General features: G+C 33.9%; 1 protein-coding gene across 1 annotated transcript in view; it reads left to right on the top strand.

The window, feature by feature from the left end:
- Window positions 1–1,713: 1,713 nt before the first annotated feature.
- Window positions 1,714–15,880, top strand: part of MGAT4C (MGAT4 family member C) — a 359,247-nt gene continuing 345,080 nt past the window's right edge. Inside the window, exon 1 of the mRNA XM_007468628.1 lies at window positions 1,714–1,837. The gene's annotated coding sequence lies outside the window, so the exon portion shown is untranslated. The remainder of the gene's footprint in view (window positions 1,838–15,880) is intronic.

Here is a 15,880-nt window from a genome sequence, read left to right as displayed (position 1 = left end):
AAAGTCTCTTGCCTCCTCAGCAGGTGCAGCCTTTTCCCCGGACTCCCTCCCGGCTAGCCGTGGCGCACTAACCCCTTCGGGCTATGTTCAAGCCGCCAACCCCAGTCCTCTCCCTGAGCTCCGACCGAAACCGAAACCGAGCCTCAGCTCGCAGCCCCGCCCGCCCCGGCGGGTGAGCACACAAGCCTCTCGGGCTGGTGAGTGCCGGTCGGCACCGATCCTCTGTGCGGGAATCTCTCCGCTTTGCCCTCCGCACCCCGGTTGCTGTGCTGTCCTCCGCGGCTCCGAAGCTCCCCGCTCCGCCTCCCGCAATCTCTGCCCGCGAAGGGGCTTCCTAGTGTGTGGAGACCTTTCCTCCTTCACGGCTCCCTCCCACTGGTGCAGGTGCCGTCCCTATTCTTTTGTCTCTGTTTTTAATTAATTTTTTTTTTCTTTTGCCCTACCCAGGTAGGTGGGGAGTTTCTTGTCTTTTGGGAGGTCTGAGGTCTTCTGCCAGCATTCAGTAGGTGTTCTGTAGGAGTTGTTCCACATGTAGATGTATTTCTGGTGTATCTGTGGGGAGAAAGGTGATCTCTGCGTCTTACTCCTCCGCCATCTTTCCCCCTTTTCAAAGATGTTACTTTTAAAGGCTCAGCAATACATAGAATTTTACACTTGTAGAATATCTAGATTTTTACTTCTAGGAAACATAAATTGTCATAATTTATATTTTTAGAGATTTATACAATCATAATTTGTATAGTCATAAATTGTTTTGATATACTTGTATAATTTGTATGATGAAAACTAAACTATCAAATATAAAAATGCAAAATAGCCCCACAACCTTCTATGCAGTTAATTCATATTTTTCAAATGGTGGCACTGCTGATAACTATTAACCAGGCTTCATACACTTGGGAAGCAAGGCAAAGATCACATACCCAATATGGTTGTAAGATCAATGTATTGCTCAGATCATTGTTAGAAATGATACAGTTTGAGATTGTTTTTCATTGAAGCTTAGTTTTTGATCTTGTGTTCACTTTTTCTTGGTAATAAATATGCCTCTCACAGTTATAATCAGTTAATGCTCTCATGAATATTATATGTTTAAAAATAAGAAAAAAGTCCAGCTGTGTAACCCTTCATTGCTCCCATAAAAATTAAAGGATATGATTGTGTTTGGACCCCTCTGAAGGTTTGCGAACAGGAACAGTGGAATACAAGACTTAGAAATCCAACATAGTTGGTCTCAGACTCTAGGGTATGTTGTAGACATTACTGATGTGGTTTCTGTGCAAAGTAGAGATGTGGAGTGGTCACCTGACTTTTATCAAATAGGAATGAAAGAGACCTAATAATACTGATCTCTCATTAGCATATAAATAAGGGACTGAATATTGTCAAATTTCAAAATGAAGACACAATAGATGCCAAGTAAATGTATTTATCTATGTCATCTGATTTAAAATGCTTTTTAAAAAACCTTGAACCACACTTTCAGAACCCAAATGTATTGACATAGTAGTAGAACTGACACTCACAAATTCATGTTTTCTTTAAAGATACTAATCTCAGCAATGAATAGAGAAAATCAAACAGCAAGTATTGAAAGCAGAAACGTAATTGGCCTGTTTGGAAAAAGTTTACTAGGGTAACAGTGACTAGATTCAACATGCAAGTGCCATCATGATGAATGTTTACAACATTTTTTTGAGAGCCAATTATACTGTTTTTTGTGCAGGGACTGGAGATCAGCCAGATCAGTTGTTTGCACAAAGCCGCTTTGGGTCTGTCTTTTCAAACAAAAGCTGCAGAAAATGTTATAGCAAGGTTGAAGCTTTATTCCACTCTGGTAAGAGAGCTTTCTTTTTCTTTGCTATAGTGAGAGTTTGATAAGAAATCCTTTTAAACCATAATGCGGTCAGGGAGAAGAGAAGCTGTTCTATGTAACAAGTCATAAAATGATTTCTTTCCTTTTGAACTGTTTTTTCATGATGCTTTTTGCCTGTACGTTATAGTGAAATAAAACTGAAACACTAAGTCATACTGTACATGTTAAATTTGTACTGGAGGTAGGGGAGTCTTAATGTACTCTTCTGGAGAATGAAATGTGGTGTTATTTTATGTTTTATACTCTAGATCTCCTGGTCAGGACAAAAGGAAAAAAGTCAGTGTTCTAACACCATGGCTGAGAGTGAATCCATGTGTTTAAGTTTTCCCCTGACCAGTGATGTTATTAATGCCCAGCAGCTCACCACCATAAAGCTTCAAGAACCCAACCAAATTTGCCCTCTGGGTTTGCTTGCAGGCATTTCAGACCACTCTAGCTTCCTTTCATTTTAAAAATTGGGAAAGCTGGGGATAGTAATTCTGGGTGAGTTTGTCTGCATGCAGCTCTCAATAATATAACTTTACATATATATACAAGATACAAGATTTTGTTTTTCACAACAATTTCTTCGATCTGTAATATGCTTCAATATTTCCACAAAAATCTTTCCTTGTTATAAACTCTAACTGAATTCATATCTATCTAAAATGACAGGAAATAGTTGAGAGTATAAATACACGCCTATGTATATATACACATAAATATATACAAATATTTGACATGTGCACAATTAATTTTAGATAATGGCAGATTTATACATTACAGTAATGTAATCCCTACAGAAACTTGTCATTTTAAGTTTGCATTATATAACTCTTCATTTTCCTGGTAAACATTTGTTCAGAAAATGATGATGTAAATATCAAAAAGACTTTATAACCAATCACCTGCCTTGAACGCTAAATCTGTTTTGAGGTGAACTTGTCTGTAGTTTTCAGTAGCTGAATTACATGTGTGATTTTATATATATATATATATATATATATATATATATATATATATATAAAATCTATGAGATTTTAATATGAATCTTTTTAGAAATTTATCCCAGAGTAGTATTCCCAGCTTCAAAGGTATAAGCAGCTGGCAATGTCACTCTAATAAATCACTAATAAATATTCATGTTCATTTGATCATTTTAATAAGCATTTATTGACTCTCTACCTTGCTAGATATTTCAATGAAAAGAAATATGCAGCTTATAAAAGAAATGTAATATATAATATCTGCATAGATTTAAAGATGATTCAACACATATACTTGAAAATAATTTGTATTGAGATTGTAGTTAAGGAAAAATACGTAAAGCTATGTTACACACAGAGTCAGGAACAGTCAGGTGCAACAATAAATGCAATGAGAATTAATTTTTCAGATTAAAAAATAATTCCACCCTTTTACATGAGCCTGAAAAACCGTTGCAATGCCATTTTTCCCTTTTACCCTCTTTTAAATTCTGCATACATTTAATACAACCCATTTTAAGTACTTGAGCTGTGTACGTCGTACTGAAAGAAATATAAAGACAACCCTGCCCCTTAAAGAGAGTCTGGTCTGAAAGTGAGCTGAGCCAAAAAAAAAAAAAAGAAATTATATCACGAGTCCTTATAGTTAAAATAATAATAATGATAACAATAACAATAATTCAGTTAACATTCTGTGGTTTCTTCCCTCTTAAAGACTGTATGTTGCCCTTAGGCACCTGCAACAGGCAACAACAACAGCAGTAAGTCCCAATTCATTTAGTTTCCTCCTTTCCCAATTTTGAAATAAATTTCAGATGGACAAGAGTTTCCTATATATATATATATGTATGTATTTTTTTTTTCTTTTCATTATCACCTTTACCTTTAGAAAGTTTACTTTGTCATCACACACACACACACACACACACACACACTATTTCATGAGGAGGAAAGAAAGCAAGTAGAACACATGTGCCCCCTGATGAGTATGGCACAGCAGGATCCCCCCAATTTTTTTACCTTCAAGCCTTTGCTTTTGCTATTTAGGCCAAGAACATGGTTTTTCTATTGTCTGGTATCCAGGTTTTATCTGTCCTTTATGGCTTAGAGTAGAGGCCACTTTGTATCATGATGTCTTCCCAGCATGCCTCATGCCCAGTCCAGGTAAAATTATCTCTTCCCCCTTTAAACATTCTTAGCACTTTGTCATTGTGTGGAGAAAAGCCTGAGTTTATGAACAGCATGCAAATGCCTTATTTCATAATCACAAAGACAATGAGACACTTTGTCACACATTTCCTCCTTCCAGACAATGTTTTCAAAGTCTGCTTTTTAAAATGTTACTTCTTAGAAAATTACTTTTTTAATTGCTTTTCAAATTTCCTTTGTAGGAATAAACTATGGTCCAACATTTTAAAAAAAAGGAGCTCCACAAAACTCAGTATGGGCTTAATAATCCTCTCCCTATTCTCTCTCTCTCTCCCTCCCTCCCTTTCTCTATGATCTTCATTACTAACACTTAAACACATTTTTAAATATCAGCAATCTTACAGCGAAGTGTACCAATAGCTAGGTTCATCCTCTGATAAAATAGGGATATACTTGACAAGCATATTAGATTTTGGATCAGCTAATAAAATACCCTCTACCCTAAACAATATTTGATGAGATTCTATCATGTTTCTGTTTTGATTTTTTCTATTTTACTACTGAATGTCACTGTCTTGTTTCATATATTCACTATTTCTTTAGCTATACAAATAAATGGAAATGGAGAAAGAGGAAATCATGTGAAGGGCATAGAATAAACAGATTTTTGTTATACTAAGATATTCTTACCTTTTGACAAAATAAGTAATAAACAATGAGTCAACATATGACAAATGGTGCAAATGTTGATGTAGTTATCTTTATTTTGAGGTCTGTGAGATTCAAACAAAGATTCACAGTAGAGAGTTTTTAATCAGATTGAAAAGAAATGTCTGAGAAAATGGTTTAAATATGGAAGTTATACTAATTAAACTGTTTTGGGTTACAATAAATAGGGAGAAAAATAAATTGCTTCACCCCTTATTCTGGAGAATATATTTCAAAATAGAGTTCACTTAAAAGCAAATATCACTTGCTTTTTTATATTAGTAATTATATAGTGGAACCCTTCAGATAGTATTTGAACATTTATCCAGGATAAAAAAATTAGAGAGAAATAAGACTAGAGATAATGCAGAAATGTTGAGAAATTATTGGAGAGGAGGATAATGACTTGTATTAGGTATCAAGTGTAATACATGTGTATGTATGACAGTGTATCAGTGAAAAAAGGTTAATATGCCTGGTGTGTGTGTGTGTCTGTGTGTGTGTATAACATATACTTTGGTGTATAGATTGATATCTGTCCATCATAGACATGCTTCATTTTGCTTTGCTTTGACTTTTCTAGGTGTACTATTTCTGGTGTTAATTCAAATATGATAATTCCAACTTGCCCTGTCTCTTTAAAATCCAGATTATATTCTGGGAATTATAAAGAGGTTTTTTTCTATATTTCTTTCAAATGTGCTTAGCCCCATATAACAGATTCTTAGCAGACAAATTTGTTATTATGTGCGATCCACTGGTAGATAAATTTAAAACTTTGTTAGCACTTTTTATAGAGTCAGATGAGTACTATTCAGGAAGACACAACATAACTGATTTCTGTTCAATTGAGCTAAGCTGGGTCATGGAGACTGAGAGAGATATTCTAATGTATGGGAAGCAGCAGCATAGCACAGGGAGATCAGCTCGGTTCTCTGTGACCACCTAGAGGGGTGGGATAGGGAGGGTAGGAGGGAGGGAGATGCAAGAGGGAGGAGATATGGGGACATATGTATATGTATAACTGATTCACTTTGTTATAAAGCAGAAACTAACACACCATTGTAAAGCAATTATACTCTAATAAAGATGTTAAAAAAAAAGAAACATTCCTTATGCCCATCAATAGGTGAATGAATAAACAAATTGTTAAAAAAAAAAGGGGGGGGATTGCTATTTTACACCACCAAGCTTCGGGTGGGCTAAAAAAAAAAGAAAATCTCTGATGCCAGGGAACATGGGATGATTTTTAAAGAACACTTATAAGCTAACAAAAGGTCTCTAGGTGTACATAAGTAGGCTTGGCTTAAAAAAATTTAAAGCAGATATACTCATTGATAACTCCCTCATTTCATTCATCTCTAATACCACTTCCTCAGAAAGATTGCTGTGGCTCCCCACTCCTAGGGTCACTCTGTATAAACTTACCACACTTTCTCTTCATATAATTTATAATTACCTGATATTTTATTATTTACTTGTTTCTTTTTCTCTCTTAGACTAAGGGAGACTAGATTTAACACTGTGTGGGAAGTGTGTGGTATCATCAGGAAAAACGTTGTGATTACTCTAGGTTGATAACCATGGCTACACTTTTTTGGGGGTGGTTTGTTACGTAATTATCCTGACATGTAAAAAACACCCATAACATTATTTAGTTAACACTAATACTTTATGGCTAACCCTAATGCTGCACATACACACACAAACACACATACACACACACACAGAGTATATTAAGGAAGCCAATGACATTTACTTAGAAAAGTAAAAAAAAAAAGGAGAATTTGTTTTTTGTTTTCGTCTCATTAATTCACATATCTTTTTGTGAGAAAATACTCTAATTCATGACAAGAATAAATAAACAATCCCTACAACTAACTTATGGAAATTGTTCTCATTCATTACTTTTAATTCTTTAGGCAAGGCTAATTGTTAGGGCTACAAGATCCTGTGTTTGTCAACCTTTGTTTTAATTCTTCCACCACTGTCTGTGAATTTAGGCAAGGAGTATAAACTCCCTCATCATTGTAATGAACATAACAGCATTTCCATCTCTACAAAATGATTAAGATTAAATAAGAAAAAAATATATAAAACAATTACAAGAATGCCTGGCACACATTGCTACAAACAGGTTAGCCATTACTCTTTTGAGGTATTTTGATGCTTCAGATATCCCCTAACAATTGTCTTTACATAATAATGCTCAGAAGGCAACCATACTTTCTTCTATTTCTAATATTTTTGTTAGGTTACCATTGCAGTAACTGTTTTACTACCCCAATTTTAATAACCATCATTCCCACTTTCAATCTGTCCCTAAACATTAGTATGTTCGTTTCCTCTGTCACATATGACTGACACCATGCCTTATAATCAAATGTTAAGTCCTACAATTTCTTGTTCTCAAGTCTCTCACACCTGATTCATCTTTTCCATTTCCATTAACATACCCTTGATTAGAAATAAATTTGGAAAATATTTTCAAAGAGGTTTTTGAAGAGAAGCAAGGTAGGCTTTTATATTTATAAAAGATCGTTTGCCTTAGGGAGTTTTGTATTAGGTAATGGAAAATGCAAACTACAACCAGAATCGTTGGTGTCAGATCCTCCATCAGAAATTGGACAGTGACACTCTGAAATCTATAGAAGTGACATGAAGTGGTATCAGTAGCGTGTGGACTATCATTTTCACAATATACAATGTTTGAAGTCCCCCAGGGTAAATACAACATTAGGAAAGAACCATGTCTGGTTTTTTTAAAAATATTTTTTCCTTAAGATACCTAAATTGTGCTGGCATAAAATAATTTTGGACTCATTAGTTTGTTGTTTGGGGATGAGAAAAACTTTAAAATATTTGACTCATTAGGATGAAATTTGTATTTGTAAATACTTAGGGTAATACTCAAATTTTAAAAATACAACTTTTATTTTCAAATGTAACTGTAGTACAATCCAGATATAACCCCAAAGCTCCATGGAACACTGTTTGAAAATCCCTACAGCTCTGGTATGCAAAACAGAATGTGTTTTTTAATGACCAAGTAGATAAAGAAGCAGCCAAAACAGCAACTAGAAGTCAGGCTGGAAGTAGCATTCAGTGAGGGCTGAAGCTGGTGATCCTGCTGATATTCACTTTGGACACTGAAGTAAAGACTGCAAAGGGTTCCATGCTTTAGTCAACAAGTCTTGGAAGTAGAGATGGGAAGATACTAGTTTTTATACTAGACTCCATCTTTCACTCTTATTGATTTTGTAATCTTGATAAAATTACTTAAACTCATTGATCCTCAGTTAATTCAATAGACAAATATGAAGAATAATTACTTTCTCATAGGTTACAACAAGGATGGTGTACAAAGTTTTGGAGTACACATAGATTTTTAATAGCTGTTAAAAATGTTGGTAGAATCTTGAATGGAACTATATGGAAAGTCGGAGAAATCATTTGCAGATATTTGGAACTACAAATATTGTAGCTGCAAGGGAATTATGATTTTCTTTCAAGCTGACAGTTAAACCTTAAATTTTGTTGACTACTAAGTATATCAGATCATCTCTTCTTTGACCTAGTTTAACCTGAAAAACCACATGTAAATGTATGGATGAGGGCTCGAGGTGACCAAGAAAAGTTGGTCCAAAATGAATTATACCTAAAAAAGGTAAAGATAGATAGTTGCATGTAGGTTTTAAAATCTCATGTCCTATTTATCTTCCAATAATACATTTTAAAAATCCTAAATTTAACCTGGTCATGAGCTAAATTATATAGTTAATTGGTTGGAGCAGAAAAAACATATACCAAACATAGGATTTTACACTATGTTTAACTTTGAATTTATTTTATGATTGCTGATTACTTTTTAAGATTTGAAGTAAAATGTACAAATTATTTAATTATACAAATACATATATAATAAACAGATTGCTGATCGATAGATGGAGTCTCATATTAGATATAGTTTTGATAAAATATTACTGATTTTATACTCTGAAAAGTAAATGACTGTGTGAAGAATATTATTTCCTTTATTGCTCTACTACATTTGCCACTAAAAAAAAAAAATCAGAATGTTTTAGTATCAGGATCTTGATGCTTAGTTCTTTACTGTACCAAGCTAAAAGAAACTGGACTTTCCAGCATCCTTTTGTGAATGAGCAATGATGAAACTGAGGCACCTTCAGAAATTCTTTTCTGTTATGCTCCCTGACTTGCTCTCTGTAGATGCATAGTTGAAAACAAGTACTTGAGGAACAGATAGCCTTAGTTCAAATCCTAGTTTCATCACCCACCAGTTGTAAGAACCTGAGTACTTAACCTAAACCCTTTACAACTGCATTTCCTCATCTCTAACATGGAGATAATAGCATCTATTTTATAGAATTAAATGAGATAATCTGGATAAAGAATTCAGTTATGAATTATATATAATACATATGTTTCCTATTTCTGTAACCTAATATAAAGTAATTTGACACAGATTTTATACTATATTAGATTTAAATACTCTATGTGAGTGAAAAGGTTCACCTTTTGTGATATTTTAGAACACGTATGGGGATCATGTATTTCACTTCCACCAATATAAATATAAATGGAACAGAATTTCTTATTATTGGACAACTAAAAATATGACTGCTAAGGATATGGATGCTTCCCTTCCTGAATGTGTGTGTATGTGTGTGGGGGTCTGCACATATGCAAGTGTGTGTGTGTGTGTGTGTGTAAGGAGACTGAGAGAGCCAAATTTTTCTGTAATTTAATCAAAAGAATACTTCAGTTGGCCAAATACAGGCCTTATGATGTTAGAAACTCTTCATTTTGAAGCGATGGAAAGTAAAAAGCAGAAAATTATTTTAATATCGAAACATTGTAACTGTGCTGATGTAGCATTGTAATGATGCTGTGTATAGTAGTCCCTACCTTTCCAGTAAGTAGATGATTCAAATCATGGCTATAAGTGTGTAGTACATGTCAATTTATGCTGCACATTATTCCACGAGGAAATCTAGAAAGGGAGCGTCAAACCTTCCCATTAGAGGGATAAGGTGGTCCCTCCTTAGGAAACAACCCTCTTCTTTCATAGAAGTACATAGAACAAAGCTATAAGAGTAGTATCCCAAACGTGTGATTTCCTTTGTTTCCCAATACCTCCGGCCCCTGTCAGCTGACATTAACAAGGCATGGACCCATTAAATATGTGCAATTCTTTGCATATCAGTTATATCTCAATAAAGCTGTTCAAAAAAATGAGGCATGGACACTGGAACAGGACAATTCTGTAAGAAGGCAGAGAAACATATTTAGATGTGATTTTTCTTCATACCTTACAACTGTAGTCGTGCCTCCATATAGCACTGAAGGGAAGTATTCATTAGGAGCAGAGGCTTGATCCCAGAACCATTTCTGCTGCAGGTTAGCTGTAGAACCTTGGGCAGATTGCCTAACATTCCTAAGCCTTTGTTTCTTTAACTGTGTAAGGTCAATGATACTTGTTAATTCTACATATGATTTTTATACTTTATATGTGAACATTACCTGAGATGATATGCATATTTAGTGTAGTGTCTGGCACCTTACAAATAATCAATAAATAATAATTATTAGAATTTTATTATGATGATATGTTTCCTCTTCTACTATTCTCATTGTCTAGTAATAAGGAAGCAAACTTTGAGTCAAAGGGTGAAGGAATGGCAGCATAAGATTCCCCATTTTCTTCAGATGAAAACACACACTAATGCTCAAAGGAAATTGCTGAAATAGAAAATACCCAGAAAATCATTGGCAATGATGGACCACACATTCAGAGTAGAGAAGAGGCAGATGCCATAACATTGCCTATTTAGATGAGCATTAAATAGGTGGTATCCCTCTAATATTGAGAATATAGTTTCAAAGTGAAAGGTCCTCATTAGATTTTAAGCATGTGTATTGTGTTTATATAGCTTGCTTCTATTATGAAAAGAGGAAAGGGTTTACCATGAAATAGGGTATATAGTTATTGATATAGGTATAGATTTTTATTATTACTATCATTAATGAGTATACCATGAAATAGAGTATATAGTTATCAATATAGGTATAGATTATTATTATTACTATCATTAGTTTTATTAGCACTCTATTTAAATTACACAGAGACAGAATCACTTGTAAGGTCCCTCTATAATCAGAAGTAAACTTTGTTAAACAAATGCAAGTTTAATACCCTTCCATTGACCTTACAAAACCCCAAGGTATTGATGAAGTTATATGCATGCAGTACTTTCAGATTCTCATCGGAAAACGATCATCATGTAATTTTCTTTGGTGTTTGGTGCAAGACATTACAGATCTTGGAGCTGAAGGGTAAGAGAATGGACTCAGTGCTAACTAGAACTTGCCACTGTCAGGATCCAAATCACCAAATACAGATGTAATATGTATAACAGTTTTGAAAATACCAGGCCACCGCATATCTCATTCTTCTTAAATTACGATGAAATCAGCTTGGTGTAATGTTCAGGCCAAGAGGTCTGCAGCCACTGCTTTGCTGCCTGAGCTTGAATTCAGGGTCTATCACTTAACAGTTCTGTGGCTTTGAATAAGTTATGTCATCTCTGTGTGCCTCAGATTTATCATCTATGCAATGGATATAATAAGATGTGTTCCACAGAGTTATAAGAATTAAAAGATTTAATAAATATGGTCTCTAGAATAGTGCCTGGCACAAGATACTACACGCTATACAACTGTTTGCAATGATGATGATGGTGTTCAAACCTAGCCAGTCTCACTCATGCATCAGTGGGTTTCAGTGCTTTAGGAAGTGAACAGATATCACTTAGAACACTCAGCAATTTCTTAGTTATGACTGTAAAATTAATTTGGTAAGTCAATCAGAGTAAAGGCAAGCTTGAAAGCTAATTGTTAAATCTAATAACAACAAAAAAACACTATAGCCCAAAACTCTCTTTATATATCAAAAGAAAGGTACTAAATTTTACTCGAAGATAAAGACAGAACACTGTATACAACATAAGAGAAGTTCTAACCATCCAGAGAAAGCACAATACACTTGCAGTGATTGCTGGAAAAATAGGTGGGTAGAATTTAAAGAGAAGGGTTAAACCTCTTAACAACCATAAGAAGCACTATTATTATTCCCCTTTTACACATGAAGAAATATAGGATTAACGATGCTAACGTGTAGATGAAATGGTTCTGGAACCTAGGTTTTTCTGACCTAAACCCAGTGTTCCTAATACTTATTTCATTCTATTTTGTTTTATTATGTATGTCAGTTAACCAATAAGTCTAAACTGTGAAGAGAAATCTCACTTTAATTTTTATTTCTTGCATGCTATCACAAATACTCAGGGCAATTTTTCTGATTTGCTAATCTATACTAATAATTTTGATTTCTATAGAATTATAGTGAAAGTGGAAGATTATATATCCAGAAAATATAGGCCCCCTTAATTCCCCTTTGCTCTGCATCTTCAACACTTGTCTAAATATCTAGCTTGTATGGTTTATGGACCTAAATGGACACATGTTTACAACAAACGTCCTCACTTTGACTTTCTCCTTATTGAGAATGTGAAGAGTCTTGCTAATAATTTTCAATGTATTTAGGAATAGATATTTTAACACATCAATATTTGTATTTCCCTAGTTTTTACATTTAATCTCTTCTACTATGAAGCACTTCCAGAATTTTTGACCATGTATTTATAGGACAATATTTGTCCTATAAATACACAATCACCCATTTATGCATGTATTTATATATATACGCACACACATGTGCATGCATGCATTCAATAGGAGAAGGTATCATACAGTTGATAGTCAAATTCTTAGTTGTCCCATTATAGAAAATTTCATTCATGTTGATAGAATTAAAAACAAATTTGGTTACCGTATGGTTTTTGAAACTTCCTAAAGACAATTTTTTAATTTAAATACAATATTTATAGACTGACATAATATTAACACTCTGGCATAAATAATTTTATTTTAGGTTAAATGACAATAATAATAATATTGCTTTAAAAGTATTTTACTTTTAACCTTATTTTATTTACTCCACTATGACTGCATAATGCAGTGAAACGCATAATATTTTGACACTAATAGGAAATATTTGTGTAGTCTTAAAATGTTCATTAACTTACCAAAATAGTAAAGTTAGGAATAATTTACATTCAAGCAAACAGTATAGGCAAAGAGAGAGTTGCAAAAAAAAATTCATAAAATACAGCTGATTTTCTAATTTTTCTTGCATTTTTCTTGTAGCTGTCCTCAAAAAGGCCATTTATTTTGATGTTTGTGCAGATTACTTTCTGCCCATTTTCCATCTTTCTCTCTACACTGCACAACAAAATGTATAGGTGATAGCTCTCAGTGTTTGACATTGGTGGGATAGATTAGCAGGAGTGGTGACTTTGACAAATCAGATATATTAAGGCTTTGCTGGCAGGATCCACTGCTGAAAAGCTGGTTTATCATAGTAACTAAGATACTTTTTACTTTTTTCCAAAAAAAAGAAAAGCAACATTTTTCAGAATAGTGTATTGAAATGGAACCTAACTGCCTGTATATCAAAATTTTAAATTATTTTGCAATATCCTTGTTGAGTTTTGTAACATTAGTCAAATATTGATCTGTATCATTTTATAAAGAGAAAATACAGATTTTGTGTTTCATTTCAAAATGGGAGTTACCATGGGCATAGAAATTTATTTTAAAATACTACTTCCTGGACACAGAAGATGCTTGTTGGCCAGAAGATTTAGGCCATTGCACTCTTATGACCAGAGCTATTGGTATGTTTGTGTTTTTATATGCTACAGCAATTTTTAAGATTGCCTAGAGTTGAAAAATGATATTTTTCCAAATGCATGACTCAGAGATATTGATGTTTTTTTAACTGATCTGTGGGTAAATTTTGAAAAGAAATTCGTTTCTTTTAAATTCCATTTTTAGGAGTTAAGGCAGCTACCCAGGGCTTCTCACAGTTCCAAGGTTTTGAACATTAGCTATATATCTTCTGGTAGAATTTTTTACTTCAGTTAACTGTGTTTAAGCCAGCTTAAGAGTAGCAGAAAAGAGGGAAAAGGATGGTGGAAAGCAGATTTGAGAAGAGTGTTTAAGTGGTAGAATGTTTACTATAAACTCTGTCTCCATTTATCATAGTTCTGAGTCCTTGATTGCCGTCATTCTGTCATTTTGTATCATTCTATCTCTGACAGAAACCCCAATTCTAAGCCTTCATTCAAGAAAAATCATATTTTGTACCAAACCATTAGTAACCTCAGTTTCTTTCCCTGCACTAATCTTGTCCATACACTGAATTATTTGAGAGTGACTCTTGTGAATGATTTACAGATTAAGACTCATGACTTCTGCACATGCTCCATATTTATATATTTCCTTAAAACTATGCCAAATATATTTGACATTATGGGATGTTATATGGGACATGTATGGGATTTAAATATTTTCTCCTTAATTTTAGATTTGAACCTAAGTTCTTTTGAAAAGTATAAGGCATTTTGGCAAATTGTGAAATATGGTTTTTGGAATAAAATCTTTCTAAAAGGTTATTCATAATAAAATTACTATATGCAGAAGATAAGTTTTGAGAACCAAAGTAATAAGCCTCAGTTGAATTCAAAATTTAAAGATTAATGATAGATTTGATAAATGTATTAAGGGCCCAATTTCTGGACATCAAAATGTCATAGTCACTATATCAGCAAGGGTTAGAGTGATACTCTAAACATTGATGTGTCCTAAACTCTTTTTACTATAATTGAGCATCTGGTCATTAACACTATTACATAAAAATACTTTCTTTTATTTCTGCTGTGTAGAGACACTTCAAATAAAAGAAGGACAAAAAAGACCCAAGTTTAAGATATGTTTTATTCAAAGGAGCTGTTCAGGTTCTGACCCAAATTACATTTTGTTTGGTTCACTTGCTATGAAAAAAAAAAATTGAAGTGTCTACCAATTTGAAGGGATATTCAGAGCTTTAACTAACTCTGAGTTGGCTGTGATTCAGATTTTACCAGAAACATTTACTAAGTAAAGATTTATCCATGGCTTTTCTGGCTAAATTGTTCAAGTGGTAGACCATGTGGGATTGCATCCTATTCCTAAACTAGAGTTGTTACAAACAATAGGTGATTTGAATGCAAGCTGTTATAAACCTCAAAGTACAATGTGGTTTGTAGGGAACTGTGGATTTTTCTATGGTTTATTTCTCAGAGAGAAAGACGTAATGTTTGGAATTCACCTAGAGAGTGATTTCATATTACAAGCTGCTAAGACTTGGCCCAGACAATTTTCTGGGACTATAAATTTTGCTCAAATTTAGAGAATTTATTTGTAGACACTATCTATGAATTAACTTAAACAGTAAACTCTGAAAAAGGTGTTTTTTATAAAGGCTACCTGAATAATCCAGAGTTTCACAACCAAACTTAAAACAGTTAACTTTTTAAAAAAATTCATGGCTTTATTGGCAATTCCTTCACTAAAGGGAACATAGTCATATTTATGCTAACTATGGGCAAGTTTTTTCTGTCACTTTTTTCCTCACATTTGCCTCTCCACTCAACACACACGTGCAAAATGATCTCCACCCCTGGTTTTACCATGTCACACCAGAACTCCTTTAATAAGTAGAGTCAAAATTAATCTTCCTTCTCCCAATACCACTACACACTCTCTCAAGCTAGCACAACCACATTGATTCTACCAACTACTACAAGGCAACTTGGTGAACTAAAATGGCTTTGTCCATTCATCTCCACTTAAGTTTCTGAATATTACTATCCATTGCTATGTGTATTCTGACTTTCCTACTGCTGTGGTACATTTCCTAAGACTAAAATGTCACCCTTTTCCTCTTCTAGTCTCCTTTCAAAACTCAGAAGAAGCCTCTTACTTCATTCCTTGATATAGGAAGCTGGAAAACTGGCTGAGCTGCAAGAATGTTGATGTAAATTTATAATTATATAGTTTATATATTTAAATGTATTTACATTACATACGTAACACACACACACACACACACACACACACACACACACACACACACACAAAGAAGCTGAAAGAAAACCAGGTTTCTTTTGCTCCTTTATAATATTACTGAGTTTAAGCCCTTGGGTTTGGGATGGAA

Source organism: Lipotes vexillifer, unplaced genomic scaffold (assembly GCF_000442215.2).
Source record: "Lipotes vexillifer unplaced genomic scaffold, Lipotes_vexillifer_v1.1 scaffold1404, whole genome shotgun sequence".
NCBI lineage: Eukaryota > Metazoa > Chordata > Mammalia > Artiodactyla > Lipotidae > Lipotes > Lipotes vexillifer.
Note: the sequence above shows the minus strand (reverse complement) of the source record. Positions and strands in the feature narration are given on the sequence as shown.